This window comes from Schistocerca gregaria, chromosome X (assembly GCF_023897955.1).
Source record: "Schistocerca gregaria isolate iqSchGreg1 chromosome X, iqSchGreg1.2, whole genome shotgun sequence".
Classification (NCBI taxonomy): Eukaryota; Metazoa; Arthropoda; class Insecta; order Orthoptera; family Acrididae; genus Schistocerca; species Schistocerca gregaria.
The window spans coordinates 799,122,131-799,141,506 of NC_064931.1; the positions used below are offsets into that span (position 1 = coordinate 799,122,131).

The 19,376-nt window shown below is 40.6% G+C and overlaps 1 protein-coding gene across 2 annotated transcripts in view; it reads left to right on the plus strand.

Annotated features, from left to right (window-relative positions):
* LOC126299386 (uncharacterized) overlaps positions 1-19,376 on the plus strand; it is a 478,915-nt gene that overhangs the window by 164,886 nt on the left and 294,653 nt on the right. The window lies entirely within an intron of this gene.

The following is a 19,376-nucleotide window of genomic DNA, read 5'->3' on the forward strand; positions in this document are numbered from 1 at the left end:
ACAAAGAAGAAGGTTCTGCTGCTAGGTAGTTCACACAGTAGAGGTGTGGGCCAGCAGTTGCAGGATATGTTTGGGAGAGAGTACCAGGTCACCAGAATTGTGAAGCCTAGTGCAGGGTTGGCTCAGGTGACTGACAGCACAGGGGAGTTGCATAGGAATTTTACGAAGGAGGATCAGTTAAGGTACTGATAGTGGGTGGAGCAGGGAACAGTCTTGATAGGAATGGGGAATGTGATGTAGGTGTTGACCTCGTAAAGATAGCTACTCAAACTGGTGGCACTAATGTTTCAGTGTTATGATCAGCCTCACATTAATGTGGCTGTTAGGAGCATTAACATGGGACTGGAGAGGGCAATGATGGCAGAGGGCATGGGTCACATCTTAGTGGTGCCAGTTGGGTCTATCAGTAGGTCAGCTTTCTCTAGTCATGGCCTGCAACTCAATAGGTATGGGAGAGGGACGCTGGCAAAGCTTATAGGTGACAGTGTAGTGGGTGATCACTCATGAAAAAATTCCTGTAGTAGTTGGTATTAGAGCTGCCCCTGTTTTAGATTGAAGTCAGCTGATAGGTATACCTGCTTAAAGGAAGTCCCTCTAACTAAGGGCTCACCTTCAGAGGATGTCATGTTTCCAAGTAGAGAAGGAATTACCACATTGCATCAGAATATAAGAGGTGTTAGAGGTAAAGTTAGTAAACTGCTTATAGATGTTGACTCTGAAATTGTTAGTATATGGGAGCACCACTTAAATAATTTGACAATTCAGAGGCTTCCTTTACCAGGATACAGTTTAATTGGCTGTTATTAAGGAGTTCCTTGCGGGGTGGGGGTGTGGCTATGTATGTAAAAAACAGTATTCCATTTGAGTCCATAGATGTATCACAACACTGCACTAAACAGATATTTGAATGTTGTGCAGGGACAATTGAATTTAATGAAATGTAACAGTTCTGACACTAAATTTAACTGGGTTTTCTCTTTTGATGCAAGTCAATTGTCAGGATGAGCATTACTGCAAAGGACATTTGATTCTAAAGCTTTATGTCAGGATTAAAAACACACAATAAATTACTTTTTCTTTCTTAACAACATGTGGGCAGGGTGGGTTCTTTCTTGGCTTGGGTATGTGGTAGAATGAAACAGCATTTTTACATAAGATAACTTTTATTGAAAGTTTTTTACAACTGTTCCCTTACTGGATGTTCTGGCTCGGTGAGCAGCAGCTGTGTCATTTGTGAAGCCTTCTGCTGCGGCAGTGGCGGTGTCTGATTACGTGTGGCGGTGTGTATCTCATGTCACCGTCTTGCCCAGTTGACTGGAGGCGTGCAGCGCGAGGTGCCCTGTTTAATCATTGAGAACGAAGTTGTGAAACAGATGGTGATACCTTGGATGTGACGTCTCAGTGTATCTCTTCTCTAAGCGGCCGCGTTTGTCAGTGTTGTGCGTCGGCCGGTGTCCCAGACTCAAACAATGGACTCTCGCTTGCCAGTCTTCGGCTGTCAGATCTTCATCCCAGCTCGTAGGTGACTGCTATGTGAGGCTGTCTCCTTCCCATCCTCATGAGTCGCACGGGTACGTAAAAATCAGACTTCAAATACCTTTTAACTTCTGTCTTCTGGCGCTGAGGCTGCTGCTTGCTATTCCATTAGAGCGTCAGACTTGATGCGTCTATGTATGATGTAGTCTCTTTTTGCATGACGGTCTTCAGCACTGAAACTGACTGAAAACTACTGCTACTCTTCTTCTTGTGCCCACTGCATCCCGCGTATTTATTCACTTCAGTTCACTGGAGGTGAACAACTTCATGGTCATTGCCTCTTCTGTCACGTTGAAAAGCTTCTCAGAGAATATTCTTGACATGAGCCGGTCAGGCGATGTCCTGACGGCTGAATCGACAGCTTCCGCTCCTGAACATGCTATGCTGACTAGCAAGTGCTGGCCGTTGCCACTGCTGCTTTGGTCGCTGTTTCCAGTGTATAATTCTTCTAAACTAAACTAAGTTTTCCATTTATTTTCTAACTTCTACTTTACTTCACATTGTTTTCACTAATTTATTTACCTATCTTAAGTACCACTCAACATTCCTCCACTCTTCAGAGAAATTCGCCCTTGAATTTACCACTCAACATTCCTCCACTCTTCACACGGGAAAAGCACTAACACAAGCAGTGAAAACTCTTTGACTTAGAAGATTGCACATGCTTCACATTAAGTATGTTGAAAATCGTTTATCACTTTACTAAAGCACTGTATGTTCATGAATCACATAGTTCACACATAAATTATTATAATAAGTGTAACAAATCTTGACGAAAATGAATAAACAAAAATAGATTTTTCACTTAGAAAATTACATAACAACACCTGTTTAATCTACCCTATATTGTTGCAAGAATATCTATTCTACAGTATTGTATATTTTAACATGAGACTGTTTAGTAAAGACTGAAGTTCAATAAACAAAATTAATACACTAATGCTCAAAAGTAACCACTGAAGTACACCAGTTAAGAGTGTGGTATCCAGTTAACAGCGATTTGATGAAGTGGTATATTATTATTTGGCTTATTTTTTCATCTTAAATAAAAGAAAACTGTACAAAGCAGAAACACCAACACAAAGGTTCCAAATATACCTGTTCCTTGCATTAAAATTTTAGTTTTGTGTTCACTTTTTAACTTTAAGACATGTTGCATCATAACATTGGCAAAATCTTTTGCCTTCCTGTGAGTTTATGAACATATCTAATGACTTCAGAAGGGAACTGTCAAGGGAATCAATGAGGTAGCATAGGTTTTGTGTAGGAAATGCTTACATTGCGTTTTCTGAAAAAAGCAAACAACATGGTTATGAACCTACCAACCTAGTAAAAACAAAAACAAGGAAAAGAAGGAATAAATTGTTAACTACAAGATCAACATGTTTCTACATTCACCCTTTTTTTCTTACAAAATAAACCATTATCATTTATTAATTATTTACATTTGTATATTATCCACAGTCTACTATGATTCAACTAGGACATTTGCACCGTTGGTCGAATATTGTATGGTGCCATGTCTGTATGTTGTGCTGGCATGGCCACTCTTTTTCCTTTTCGGGAACTTCCTCCACCCTTCGGGAAAGCAGACACTATTGTTGACGGAATTACATCTGGAGTGTCCTTAAAAGGTTTTAAATGACTTGGATGGACAATAGTAGTTTGGGTGGGCAGTTGCAGTTTGACGGTGACTTGTGACGTGATCTCAATAATTTGATAAGAACCTCTGTAGTTTGTTACAAATTTCTTCGTTTTTCCTTTCGCAATGAATGGGGTTGACAGTATCACCCACTGACAGATTTTGTAATTTGGATATTTACTTTGGGCATTACCTAATCTTTCCTGTCGTTCCAAAGCCTATATATTAGATTTTTGAACCTTTTTCCATACATCCTTCATCACTCGACCAAAATCTTTTACTGTTTCTCTGACTTTTCCGTTTGTCTGACTGATTACGGGGACGGCATTTTTCTCCCATAGACCACTTCATAAATTGACATGCCAGTTGCTTCATGCGTTTTGGCATTGTATACTGACACTATTATTGGTAAATATGTATCCCAATTAGAATGTTGTTCATTAATATAATAACTGAGCATCTTGCCAATTGTCTGATGAACTCTTTCTGTGCGTCCGTTTTACTGAGGGTGTAATGGAGTTGTCCGTAATTTATGTATTTTTAGTAAGTGGCATAGTTGTTTCATTGATTCAGACATAAAATTAGATCCCTGATCTGTGATAATAGCTTCAGGTACACCAAATTTAAGTATCCAGTTGTTAACTAAAGCTTGTACAACTGTATTTCCTTGCTGATCTGGGAGACTCACCATAGCTAGATAGCGTGAGAAGTGATCTATAATCGTAAGAACATACTTGTTACCAGCAGGTATTTTATGAAATGGCCCATAGAGATCCAGCCCACTGATCTGAAATGTACATGTAGCCTCCGGGAGCCTCTGTAAGGGTATTTTTAAACGAGAAAGTTCAGCTCGTTGTGCGGACGCAATGCAATTAAGAATGTACTGTGCAACATCCTGCTTTCTGGTTTGACACCAAAATCGCTCTGCTATGCGTCTTTCGGTTGTCCGCTGTCCACCTAGTCCTGCAAGGATATGATCGTGGGCCTCTGCCATTATTTCTTGTCTAAGGTGTTGGGGAACAACAATTCGCGGTCCATGTTTTGTTTTACAGCATAATACACTATCTACAAAGCAAAATTGTTTTTGAGTTGTGTATTTTTTGCATTCTGTATCCTCATCTTGTGCCTTTCTCCAGTCCTCAGTATCTCAGTCTGTTGCTTCCAAAAGTGCTATTTTCCGACTTAGGCAATCTGCATTCACGTGTTTTGTGCCTAGTTTATGGATAACTTCGAAATCCATTTCGGAAAAACATAGGGCCCAACGGATGAGAGGACTAGATGGATCCTTTAACCCTAGCAACCATTTTAAAGTTGTGTGGTCTGTTATAACCTTGAATTTCCTACCATACAAGTAGCATTTAAAGTATTTGATGCCATACATAACACTTAACAATTCTTTCTCTGTTGTGGACTAATTTCTTTCTGCCGTTGTTAGTTGTCTCGAAGCGTAGGCTGTGGGGTGTTCCGTGACATTGATATTCTGACTCAAAACAACTCCTACTGAATGGCCACTTGCGTCACAGGATAAAATAAATTCTTTATTATAATCTGGGTAGGCTAATACTGGACTGTGTGTTAACTTATCTTTAAGGGTTTGAAATGCTGATTCACCAGAACAATGAAATTTTACACCTTTTTTCAATAATTGGGTTAAGGGTCAGGCAATTTCAGCAAAATTTTGAACATATTTTTGGTAATACAATGCGAGAGCAATGAAACTTTGTACTTCCTTAACACGTTGTGGTCTTGGAAGTCCTTAACTGCTGAAATTAATCGAGGATCTGTTTTAATTCCTTTTTCACTAATGACATGCCCTAGGTATGCAACCTCTGTCAATGCAAAACTACATTTTCCATATTTAATGTTAATTTAGCTTTTCTAAGTCTCTGAAAAACATTACGCAGATGCACAGCATGTTCATTAATGTCTTTGGAGAATACAATAATATCGTCTAGATATACACAACATTGCTGAGTTTTGAGTCCTCGCAATACTCCATTGAGTAGTCTTTGAAAAGTTGCTGGTGCATTTTTCAAACCAAAAGGCAATCTTTTACATTTCCAGATACCTCCAGGGGTAGAAAATGCTGTTTTATGCCTATCTTCAGGTGCAATTTCCAATTGATGATATCTACTACGTAAATCGATTGTTGAAAAGTATTTACTGTTACCCAAACTGTCAATGATATCTGTAATGTTTGGAAGAGGATAAACATCTGAGATAGTTTATTTGTTAAGGTGTCTATAGTCACAACAAAATCTACATCGTTTCGTACCGTCGAGAGACTTCTTTGAAATAATTACAATATTTGAATTATAAGGCGAATCAGATTATTCTATAATTCCATCTTTTAGATGCTGTTCTAAAAATTCATCCAGTACTCGCTGTAAGTGATGCGGAACTCTATAAGGCTTCCTATAAACTGTGGGGCTATTTCCTTTTGGGATCCTATGCTGTGTGATATCTGTTGCTGGCAATGGACCTTCTGCATTAAATAAATCTTGGAACTCAACTAAAACTGCTTCTATTGTGTCTCTCTCATTTCCTTTCAAATGCTCAATCTTCTCGCATAATGTGGTTATATAGGCGTCTGGTTTCTGACCACCAGGAATATCTAACCAAATGAAATCTTCTTCTTCAAAAGTACGGACTGTAGCTACTAATATTCCCTTATGCAACTCTTTGTCCTCCACTCCGAAATTGTTGATATGCACCGGTACTTTTCTTTCTCCCTCAACGTCTTGAACCTGTACAACACTTCTACGTACAAAACAATGTGATACATCTAATTCCTCATTTTCCTCTAATGACTCTATTAGACATACTGTATCTGTAGGTACCTCGGGGTCAACGGTCATCCAGAAAAGTTTTCCTGAGTCAAATGGTATCTTATCCCGCAAATCAACCTTCAAGGACGTTGCACGCATTGTAGTTGATTTCGCCTTCCGGTTAAGGAAATCTTGCAGCAGCGGGCCCTTTGCAGCAGTGTCACCTAGCTGAAACACTATTCTGCTAAGTTCTACAGTTTGCTGTCTGAGGTCGATTTTAGCGTGATGTTTATTCAGGAAATCCAGCCCTAGGATCACGTTGTTCCAGTCCATTACCTTTGTTACCACTTCTACATCTTCATGAAATTGTACACCGTGAATATAGAAAATAAATGCTGTACATCCTAATGACTTCACTGTACCTCCTCCTACCCCACTCAGTCTGTACCTTGGAGGGTCATATTTCTTTTCTCCAATCCATTCATTATTCACTATTGATACATTTGCGCCTGTATCCACCAGCATCCTTGCCTCTTTATCCTGTATGGTAGCAGATAACCAGCATTCCGCCTTCACATTCACCTTAATGGCGTGAAATTTTACAAGTGCTCTACCATCTGAGTTCGAGTCTCGGTTGGGCACACAGTTTTAATCTGCCAGGAAGTTTCAATCTTAATTTTGTCATTTGTAAGAGCTGTTCATCTGACCATGATCCTAACTTTGCAGCTGCTACTAAATCATCAAAAAAGGCTGTTATGTCTTCGACAGGTTTACCTGAAGAAGGAGTTACCAAGGCTGCTGCTGAGGAATCTAGGGTGAGAGGGATTGAACTGGTTTGCCTAACCTCACTCAACTGTTTAAATAATGTATTATTATCATTTTTAAGCTGTGCTATCTGATTAACTAAGCTCTGAATAGCTTCCTCAGTAAAAACTGCTTGATCTTCTGGCTCTGACTTTGTATGATTTTGGGATGAGCATTATTGCAATGGGCATTTGATTCTAAAGCTTTATGTCAGGATTAAAAACACAAAATAAATTACTTTTTCTTTCTTAACAACCCCTCCAATGTTCTAGCCACGAAAAGTTCCCTTCTCTGTGTCCCACCCATCCTTTCACAATGATCTTCATGTTTTCAGCCCCCATCCCTCACAAACCTGGTACTGCAGAGACACATCTACATGGTGCAAGGCCATCATAGAACCAGTTCTGCTCCCTCTGCGAGATATTGTTACTGTGTAATCCCACCTACATAAACCACATCTTCAAAATAGAATCCCTTGCCCTCCAACCCCAGGAAGAGCACTCCAAACACCACCTACATAAGTTATGAGGCATCTTGACATTCTACTAATGCTTTATGCCATTACTACCACAACACCTGTTTTACCTGCAGTGAACCCCCTCATCAATCCCTCATAGCACCTAGACCCTTCCTTGTTGACCCTTTCAATTTGCTACATTTTCCAAAACTTTCTCCCAACATTCCATGAAATCGAGAACTGAAACAAATCCAAAACACTGTTGCTAAACCTTACACCAAGAACTTCAATTGCACAGAAGTTTCAGTCCTATTCAAAGGTCTCACCTTCAACCCCACACTCAGGTTTAACAGCTGGACTCGCCAGACCTCCCAGTTTACATCTATATCTACATTTATACCCCAAAAGCCACCCAACAGTGCGTGGCGGAGGCACTTAATGTGCCACTGTCATTACCTCCCTTTACTGTTCCAGTCGCATATGGTTCGCGGGAAGAACGACTGCCGGAAAGCCTCTGTGCGCGCTCAAATGTCTCTAATTTTACATTTGTGATCCCCTCAGGAGGTATAATAGGGGGAAGCAATTTTCTAAGGACTCTCCCAATGAATCTCAACCTGGCACCCACCTTACCAACAATTAATTTTATATGATCATTCCATTTCCAATTGTTCCGTATGCATATTCCCAGATATTTTACAGAAGTAACTGCTACCAGTGTTTGTTCCGCTATCATATAATCATACAATAAATGATTCTTCTTTCTATGTATTCGCAATACATTACATTTGTCTATGTTAAGGGTCAGTTGCCACTCCCGACACCAAGTGCCTATCTGCTGCAGATCTTCCTGCATTTTGCTGCAATTTTCTAATGCTGCAACTGCTCTGTATACTACAGCATCATCCACGAACAGCCACATGGAACTTCCGACACTATCTACTAGTGGAAACACTTCTTCGCTACCAATCCTTCCAACCAAAACCAACCTAATCCCAACAATGAATGTTGCCTCTCCTAATTCATACCACCATCCAAGCATGACAATCCTCCTCCATCCTAACCACCTCCTGGTCACTTTCCAGATTCTAATTATTCTGCACCTCCAACTTGGTCTCACTATCCTTTCCCAGATTACTTCCCAAGAACAAAAACCTCTCAACAGAAGAAAGGACAGCCATTCACAACCTCAAAAGAAACCGTGATTTAATCATCCTCCCAGTGGACAGAAGTTCCACCACTACCATGATGAACTGTAGTGATTATATGGCAGAAGGCATCCAGCAAATGCCTAACTCTTCCACTCATGAGACCTACCATAGAAATTCCATCCCCGAAGGCCAACATAACCTCCAAGGTGTACTAAATCCTTACATTCTTCTCAGAATCTCTCTCATGAGCCCATCTCGCTCCTGATCCAAATTGCCCCTCACACAGTCACTTTCTAACATGCTACCCAAAATGACCAAACCCATAGATCCTGGACATCCCATTGTAGTTAGTTATCATGCTCTGACTGAAAGGCTTTCCACATCCTCCTGGATCCCACTTCCTTATAGACAAAATCCCTCATGCCTATAGCCTTGCTGCTATTGAACACTACGTCTCCCACTGTCCTTTTGACTCCAAACCCACTACCTCATTCCTTGTACACCTCACCAACCTTATCTTCACAAACAACTACATCTCCTTTGAGAGGAAGGTATGTAAACAAATCTGTGACACAGCCATGGGCACCTGAATGCCATTGTCCTATGCCAACCTGTTTATTGTCATCCACAGGAAACCTTCCTAGCCTCCCAAAACTCTCAACCCCCAACTCCTCATCTGATTCAGGTTCACTGACAACACCTTCATGATATGGACTCAGGGTCAAGACATCTTATCCTCATTCCTCTACAACCTCACAACTTCTCTCCCATCTGCTTCACCTGGTCCACCTCAAACAAGTGTGGCCACCTTCCTAGATTTACCTTCACCTCTCTGATGTCTTCATCCATGCCTCAGTCCATATTAAGCCCACTAACCACCAACAATACCTGCATTTTGACATCTGTCACCCCTTCCACACCAAAAAAAGTACCTTGCGTACAGTGTGGTCATTTGTGGACAATGCATCTGCGTTGATGGGAATTCCCTTACTCGGCATGCTGAAGGTCTCACAAAGGCTTTCACAGACAGGCACTGCCCTCCAAACCTAGTCCACAAACAGATTTCCTATGTCATATTCTCACAAACCTTTGTCTACCTTACCATCCCCAAGAATCAGCTATAAGTAGCATCCTCCTCCTCACCCAATATCACTCTAGACAGGAATAACTGAACCATAATCTCGCCAAGATTTTGAAAATCTATAATCTTGCCCATAGATGAGAGACATCTTTCCCAAGATCCTTCCCAATCCTCTCAAATTGGTATTCTGCCATTCACCCAACCTACACAACATCCTGGTCCATTTATATGACACTTCCACTCCCAACGCCTTGCCACAGGGGTCTCAGCCCTGTGGAAGACCCAGGTGAAAGACATGCCTGATTCATCCACCCATCATATCCTACTCCAGGCCTCTCACAATCTTATGGCGTCAGTGGCAGAGGCACCTGCAAAAGCAGGCAAGTCACATAGCAGGTCTGCTGCCATCACTGCACGGCATTTTGTGTGGGCATGAGCACCAAATTGCTGTCTGCCAGAATGAATGGCCACTGCCAAATTGTGGCCAAAAAGAAAATTGACCACTCATTGGCACAGTATGCTGCTGAGCAAAATATACTCACTCTCAATGGTTGCTTCACAACTTGTGCCACCTGGGTCCTTCCCTCCAGCACCAGCTTTTTTGAACCATGTAGATCAGAGTTATCCTTGCAACACATCCTTTGCTCCCATAATCCTCTTGCCCTCAATCTCCACTAACTCACTGTCCCCACACTTTCTACCCAACTGTTTCCCCTTCCTCTGTCAAGTCACCCCATCAAAAACAAAGCCTCCATGTTATCTTCATCATTCTCTACACCTCACTGGCCCCTGAACTGCAGTCCCAGCATTGCATGATGCACTTCTGCTATTTGGCAAGTTGTCTCCTTTACTCCTAACTTCTTTACATTATGCCAGAACTTTTCTTACCTTATTGTACAGTTAATTAAGTGTGCCAAGAAGATTTGCAGATAGTTGAATTGAATTGAATTTTATTTGATCCTGTAAGATTACATTGTGTACAGTAAATGTACGTGTAATATAGGACATGTCACAGTATAACATTCTTTATCACTTATTTTTCTACACCTTTAGCTTACATTTTTACATCACTGATAATGAGTAACAATATATACAAATTTAATGGCATAAGTATTCTGCAACACTGTAAAACTCTTTTTCAATGAGATCATCTTTAAGTTTCTTTGGAAAGTCATTGTGAAGTACACTATCTTGCAGGTTTTTGGGCAGACTTCTTAGTAGTCTGATATCAGAGTACTGGTGTCCTTTTTGTAGCATTGCCAGTCGGTGGGGTATGCTCTGTACTTCCTTCTTCCTTCTTGTATTGTGGGTGTGTACACTATCATTTGTAATCCAGTCCTCACTACCTTTTGTGATGTACATTATTGTTTTGTATATATATAGCGATGAAAAAGTTAAGATACCTAAATTCTTGAAACAGTTTCTGTATGTTTCAGAGGTCTTTCTTCTTAAAATGGTCCTAATTGCTTTTTCTGTAATGTGAACACTCGTTTTGTCTCTTGTTTGTTCGAGTTTCCCCACACAGTCACTCCATACTGTAAGTATGGTCCGAAAAGTCCATGATACACTGTACACAGAAGGTTCTTGTCTGAATAATGTGATAGCTGCATCATTAAGAATATGACAGAGCTCAGTTTCTTACAGACGTTATTACTATGTTTTTTCCATTTCAGTTCATTATCCACAAGAATACCTAAGAATCTAGCAGATTCTACTTCTTCCAGCCTTGTTCCATCAACCTCTAAATCCATGTCTACAGCCTTTTCCTTGTTTTTAAACACTGCATACATAGTCTTTTTTAGACTTATAACCAGTTCATTTTACAACAGCCATTGAGCTGTGACATTTGCAGATATGTATGCTCTTCTCTCAAGCTGTTCCATATTTTGGTCACTATTTAGTATTGTCATGTCATCAGCATACAATATTTTCTTTTCTTCCTCCTCAACACCTATATCATTAACAAACACATTAAATAACAACGGCCCCATTACCGAACCCTGCGGCACTCCATATTTGATGGATTTGGTTTCTGATTGGTACGAGTTTCCTAATGATACATATTGCTTACGGTTGCACAAGTATGATATTATCCATTCACCTGGTTGCCCCTGAATGCCATAGTTGCTTAATTTTTGTATCAGCATTTCATGGCCAATGGTGTCAAATGCCTTTGGAAGATCCAGAAACATTGCAGAGACAACATTTTTCTCTTCATGGCGCCAATAGGAAAGTGTAGTGACACTTCTCCCTCGCTAAAAAGGCAAGAAATGAGCAGTTCTTCGTGCAGAGAATGTAAAAAGCGTGTGATGAAGGGTATTCTGTGTATCAAATGCAACTTGTGGTTACACGAAAAGTGCGCGAAAGTAAATCTAAAGTTCGTCAGCGATGATTTTCCGTGAACATGTCACGGTTGTTAACGTGATGAAACGGCCGATCTCGTAAGTGCAGTTGATACAAAAAACGAAATTATAAAGTTACTACGAAGTGACATTGAGGAACTAAAAACCGAACTTTCGACCATCAAGAAATAAAACGATACATTAATACAAGAAAAGAAGTCCTGTGTGTGTAAAAGTCATCAAACGGAAAAGCAAGAAGATCGCGAAAATACGAGTGACCGATCGTACTTTGAAAACAACATTTCAAGTGTTCCCGTTGATGTCTCGGTAAACTCAGTTAGTTAAAAACCGGAAGATAAATACAAATGGAAGATGGTGACGTACAGCAAAAGGAAAAACAAGGCGACAGATACGCAGCAAAAGGAAAATGACTTTTTAATAATTGGCGATTCGCTGCTGAAGAATATCGCTGTCCCCAATTGCAAGATCGACGTACGACCTGGAATTAGAACGCATCAACTCGGTAAACATTTTAAAAATATGGTAAATGCAAGACAAGATACTACAGAACCAGATTCTGAAACCAGACATAACTATAAAGGGGTGTTTATACATGTTGGAACGAATTCGTTAAGGAGCAGCAGTGAGGAAGAAATGGCACACGAAACAAGAAACATGATTCGTTCTGCAAGAAATATGTATGCAGGATCTCGTCTGATACTTAGCGGAATCATCAACAGAAGGTCGGTGAGTGAAAAATATATCGCCAAAATAAACTGTGCTCTTAAAGAACAATGTGATCGTCTTGGGGCAATTTTTATAGACCCAAACAAATTCCTACGTGAAAACTCACTAGCGAAGGATGGCTTGCATTTAAATAGAATGGGGTCTGTAACGTTCAGCAGAATGTTTGCAGATCTCTGCAAAATCATTAGATGCAAGGGAAACTAATATGGCCTGAAGGGGGTGAAAAATCATACACTCCAGCTGGAAAAGAAAAATATAAACATCATACAAAAAAATACGATACTATAGAATTTGCCCCAGAATACAGCTCACAACATATAAACCAACAAAAGAAAAATTACATTAAAGTACTTCATCAAAATATTCAATTCTTTGGTAACAAAAAATTAGAAGCAGAAGTACTCCTGAGTGAAGTAAGACCAGACACATTATGCATAAGTGAACATGGACTAACTGAGAGGAAAATACATAATGTTGCAATAAAGGACTACAAACTAGCTAATTACTTCTGCAGATCTAAACATAAGGGTGGTGGCGTTTGTATATATATTAAAACAGGTACTCTATCAAAGAATGTAAACAGTGAAGCTGCTACATTTCACATAGCTAGAGAAAAAGACTTTGAAGTTACTGGTATAGTGGCAGAGGATTTTAGAGTGTTTTGTGTGTACAGGTCACCATGTGGCAATATTAGCATCTTTCTAAGAAAAATTGCTAGCTTATTGAGAATGAATATGAAGAGAAATCTTATTGTATGTGGAGACTTCGACATTGACATGGGAAAAGACACAAAAATAAGACAGGATTTTGAAGAATTGTTAATACAGCATAACATGAAACTGACACAGCGTGTAACACAGGAAAGAAGTCTCAACAGTTGGATTTTTGTCAAGTTCATGGGCTTAGTTATGACATGTTTCGATTAAAAAGTCCTTTGAAAACTTTGTAAGTGTATGCTGTCTGTAGATATATGATGCTGAGCTGCAAGAAATTTGATGAATATGCAATATACATAAACAAAGGAAATTAATATCCAGAACTGTCAGATGTCCGATTCTAAGAATGATAATGGTATTGAGTAAGATGGAATGAACATTATCTTTCAGATGAATTTTTGTGATGAGAAGTGATAGTAGTTTCTGTAAATAATTTTACAAATAAATATAAATTTGCTAAATGCTATTAAATAGTAGCATCTGTTTTGGTTATTTTAGTATCCCAAGATATTGACCTCAATGGCAGGCCAGAGATAAACCTGCTGTCGAACAGATATAGTACTGTACAGCCACAGAAACAGTGCAACAAGCATGTAACATGGCTGCTGTAGTTACTCACAGTACTCCATATATCCTGTGACCAAACACTAATAAGCCAGTTGCTGCTAAACTATGAAGCTGATCATCATTAACAATATAGCAGTCTTAATTAACCACAGACTTTTCTTGAACAGTTTTTTGGACTTGACGATTTATGACACTTAATAGTTTTCACTTCGCAACAAAGTTTTCTTCTTGCATCACTTTGCTCACAAATCAAGTGCTACGTGTCATGCATAAACCATGTTGACAAACTTTAGTATTTTGGCATCAGAGGGCAATGGCAAGGTTGTTGATGTTCATTAATCATGCACCCAGTATCCATGGAACTTTGTAAATAGCAGCAATAAGCACAACAGAATCCACTGATCAATTTACTGCAGCATCAGCTACAGAGTCCAGTAGTCACACTGTCACAGCTATCCCCATTTCCTAGTTTCAAGGAAACAGGTGTGTTATGGGCAATTCATGTGCGATAGTTTCTACTACACTGCATGCAAGTAGTATCACAGACCCCCCTTGTCAACATGTTTTACTTCTTTCTTTCAGCAGCAAGTAATATGAACTAGTGCAAAACTTGTGTCCATTAGTAGGACGAAGTCAAGAGCTTCACCATGAGGAACTAAGGGAAATCTCTTCTCCTGGGGTTAAGAACTCAAGCTTAAGGGCGAATGAAGCTCACAGAAGAGGAGTGCCCGCCAAATATGGATGGCAAGGAGAAACCCCTGCATTAAAGATCCTTAGGGATATCTCAAGCTCTGTAGCCAAAATGCACTGAAATGTTGCAGATTCACTCTAAAATTTCCCATACATGCGCAGATATCTACAACAAGGGCAGATAATACCACTTGTGGCCATGCAAATGACTTCACAATTGAGGGTATTTCTTACACTATCATTACAGACAATGTCCCTAGTTCTCCTCATCTAACAAGGGGACCCCCTATACTGTAAATCATGGATTTTGATGCACTCCAGAGATGTTGTAGAGGCACTTACTCTGAGTACCTGGCTGTCCAGTTTTTAGCAACCGGCCTCGATTTCTGAGAAAATTGATTTTGAAGTTCATTATGCGATTTGCATATCCGCAACATTACTTTCGCTTCGAGGAAGTCAACATAGCACAGTAGTAAAGGTTCATGGCTACCACCCTGGAGGGAACGTGTTCGAATCCTGTAAGTATACTTTTTTTTTCAATTTTATTTCAAAGAATATAAAAAACAGTGTAAGGTGTGTGAAATTATAATGATGTATTCAGTTATCAACTTTTTCAAATATTCATTCCGTTTGTGGTTCGCAGTTGGAGTTCCAGATGTACGTACAACGGTCGCTTCTTGTATTACCTCAACTCAATCTCCGCCCATTGTCGCCCCCTCTCCTGTGAATACCATTAGCCGTAACGGGAACCCCAGCTCCCAGTTGTGGCCATTGAGGATGTGAGTTGCAATACTTTATGCTCCCATCTAACTCCAGCGTCAGTTGCTCGCAAAGCGTCTCTAGTGCCGTGTGTTAGAAGAATTCTGTGAAATGGAAGAACCAAGTGTTTCTGCAGTAGTGCAGACAGAAGAAGATCCACAATTAGAGGAGTTGAACAAAGAATCAAAAGGCGAAATCACAAATGCCATTAAATACGCCGAAAGTCTACTACGCGATTTGAATTTCATAACGAATACACTGCCTATCATGATCACTGCCAATTCTGTTGAAATTTGCGATGAGATATGTATCGCAATACAGGATCTCTTGGTCGAAAGACAGATCATTATTGATGATGAATTGATAGATTCCAACAAAGAAGATGAATTGGGAGTATATGATGTGAACCACAATGGGATGAATATTTAAAAAAATTAATAACTCAATACATCTTTATAATTTCGCACACCTTACACTGTTAGTTGATATTCTTTGAAATAAAATTGAAAAACTCGGTCGATTAAAAAAAAATAGTACATGAACAGGATTCAAACACGGTACCTCCTGTGTGGTAGCCGTGAACCTTTACCGCTGCACAACACTCACTTGCTCGAAATATACGAAATGTTACGGATTTACAAAGGGCGCAATAAACTTCAAAATCGATTTTCTCAAGAACCAAGGCCCGTCGCTAAAAAACCGGATAGCCAGGTACTCAGAGTAAGTGCCTCTACAACATATTTGAAGCGCATCAAAATCTGTGGTTTACAGTATGGAGGGTTCCCTTGTAAGTTTGAGATGTTATGGCAGTGAACATCTGCTCACCTCCTCTTTTCACCTTGGATTTATTTCAGAGGCAGAGAGTTTGGTCAGAAGCTTCAAGACACGCATGAGGTAAACAGTAATGATATCATCATCCAAGAGAGCCCTGACCAAATTCCTTACAGTGTACAAACTCAATCTCAGTGTGGCCATAATTTTGCACCAGCACAGAACTTGCATGCTGTTTAACATTTTCACCCATCCACACAAACCCACAGCCAATCTTTTTACCTTTATTATTCTGTGGGCTCCCATGTTTATATCCACACCTTCAACTGGACACTGGGGTGAACATGATGCGCCGTCATAGGTCACTAACATTACCAGGTTTTTGACATCATGATCAGACAAGGTTGAATAGTCTGCCATAGAACCAGTTTTGCCAGTGACAACAGATGCAACCCTCTCTTCTGCTCAGACCTCATGAGGATTTAAGCAAGCATGATTGTAACCCATCCACAGGACCAAACATGAGGTGTGGACCCCACAGACACGTGAGCACCATCCACAGCCATGTCCTAGTCACACCAGTGGTGCAATTTCCAGGAGCTTCTGGAATTGTTCACATAGGTGTCGGTGTCCATTGAGGTCAAACATTTACCACCTTGGAGGCCAGCACTCACTATACCAGAACCAAGCCTGCAATTCATTCTGTACCTGATAGAGCAGCCAGAACCACTTGTGACACCATCAGTATAACACAGGACCCATTAACAGGATGCCCAGTACCCACTTCTCCCCACTCCCCATTATTGATGGAATTATTGGTCCTATATTCTGGATAATGGGAACCGGCATCTGATATCACAACTTTTCAACCTCAACAGTTGGTGAGAGACAAACCTAGCATTGAACAGATCCAGATGAATCAAACCTATGAGGCTGATAGTCAAGTGCCATAGGATTAACATTATACCAATGCTACTTGACTACGAACTTTTATATAGGAGTTATTCACATTTGTTTGTTTCCCCCTCCTGACAATTTTTGCTATTCAAACAGTTTTGGCTGTGCAATGGAGTTCACTTCACAAATACCATCGCTTACAAACCAAGTTCTGTGTGCCATTACAGCTGAGCTGCATTGACCACTTTAGTTGACTTAAGTATTTTGGTATCAGAGAATGATACCAAACTTACCACTTAAAAATATCCTATGGGTGAATGTTATTTCTTAGAATGTACTTCCCTTCCGAATGTATATAAATGAAACTGAAAGAGTTGAATATGTATTGTTTGAAGATTGTGACTGATTTGCTATGGGCAAGTGAAGTGTGAATCTTTAAAGACTACTTAGATATGAATGACAGAATTTGAAGGCAATTCATCAAGTAACTTACATTTTTATATAGCATGCATAATAGTACAGATAGGTGCACTGTTCTTGTAGTGGAATGGACCTCGATCCAGTCGCTTTGGGCAGTGGAGACTCTAAGTCGTGTCTTTGTTCCTCTCCAAGCCACATGCTTTCAAAATGTTTTGCAATCTCATGTCCCACCAATTGTGAGGTATGTTTTGTAATAAGGTTTGTTGTGGCAAAAATCTGTAAAGGTAGTCAAATTCATCATGCACTTTGTGAAGTTAATGCGCCAAACATAGAAAAAACGTTTTGTGGCGTGACGCCCTGGTCCAAGTCTTTCAATTAGATGCCACTTCATTGGTTTAGGTTTCCTTAAACCAACAGCACTGATTTTCCTGGGGCAGTCACCCATCCAAGTACTGCAGAGCCCAACATTGCTTAACTTCAGTGATTGGATGGGAACTAGTGTTACTGATGTGGCAAGGCCATTGCTTGGTCAAACATAGTGAGTGAAGCCGGTGGAAGATAATGGTGCTGCTATGTTCAGAAATGGGTGAACTAATCCTCATAATGAAAAACAATGTGGTCAGCTGAGTATTGTGATGCAGATCAGATTTTTTTGATAAAAAAAATTAGAGGAAACCCTAGATTCACCATGTCAGGGCTTTATATTCATTTCTACAGATCAGTTGCATTCTCCTGTACAAAGTGATTACTGAAGATTTGGGTTACCAGAAATTTAGTGCCAGATGGGTGCTTAAATTATTTTCTGAAGAACAACTCAACCTATGTGATTCTTGAGTTTCTCCCGGCGTATTTGATAATCAAAATATCCACGGCTGTACTGCCGGTCTACAGTGTCCAACGGGCACAATATTTCAGCGATCATCCATGTCGCCATCATCAGGTGAACTGACGGACTGAGCTCCTGTGAACGTGCCGGCACGGAGATCCTTACGCTATACCTGCTCAGAGGGAACTGGGTTCGGTCGCGGAGCGGCCGATTTAAATACCCTCCGCCCGCGGCGGAATCCCTCTGCTGTCCGCGCCCCGTGCCTCGGTCGCGCGGTGGAGCAGATTGCGACGGCGTCTGAGATGACGTCGGAATGATGGCTCTGTCCCCCGTGGTCGTCACAACTATACATTTGCTTGACTTACTCTTGATTAACCCAATCACTGGTTCCCAAGCCTTGCTAAGATTATAGCCACAGTCACGGTTTATGAGGTCGTCATTGGTGCAAATTTCGATGGCCTCTCTAACAACACTGTCTCAGTATCTCGACGTCTGTACCAGAATCCTCATGCGTTCATACTCCATAGAGTGATTTTCCAACAAACAATGTTCAGCGACCGCCGACATGCTCTGATACATCAGTCGAGTATGCCTCTGGTGTTCGGCATCGATCCTCGACGATACGCATCGTCTGACGGAAAAAGCAAGTAGGTTTCCATTCAGATGACGACAGGGCTTCCTCCTCAAAATTCTCCATGTTCTGTTACGTGGACGACACGTTCGTCAGCTGGCCACATGGTATGGATAAACTCCTTGACTTCCTTACACATCTAAACTCCATACACCCCAACATCAAATTCACTATGGAGAGTGAAACGGAGGGTAAATTACCTTTCCTTGACGTCTTGGTCAAGAGAAGGGCTGACGGCACCCTAGGTCATGGGGTGTATCGGAAGACAACGCACACTGGTTTGTAGTTGCACGCAGACAGCTGCCACCATCATTCACAGAGGAAGGGGCACTTAAAACTCTAGTACATAGGGCGCGCACTATCTCTGATGCAGAGAGTCTACCCCAGAAATTGGAACATCTGACAACTGTATTTCGAAAAAATGGGTACTCAGAGTGGCAGATTCAACGTGCTCTCCGCCCAACCACTACAGCACAACCTGTGGAGATGGATGAAATCACGAGGGAGGAGGTAGGCACTGCGTTTATTCTATATACAGGCGCACTCTCGGGGAAAATCCCCCGCATTTTGAAAA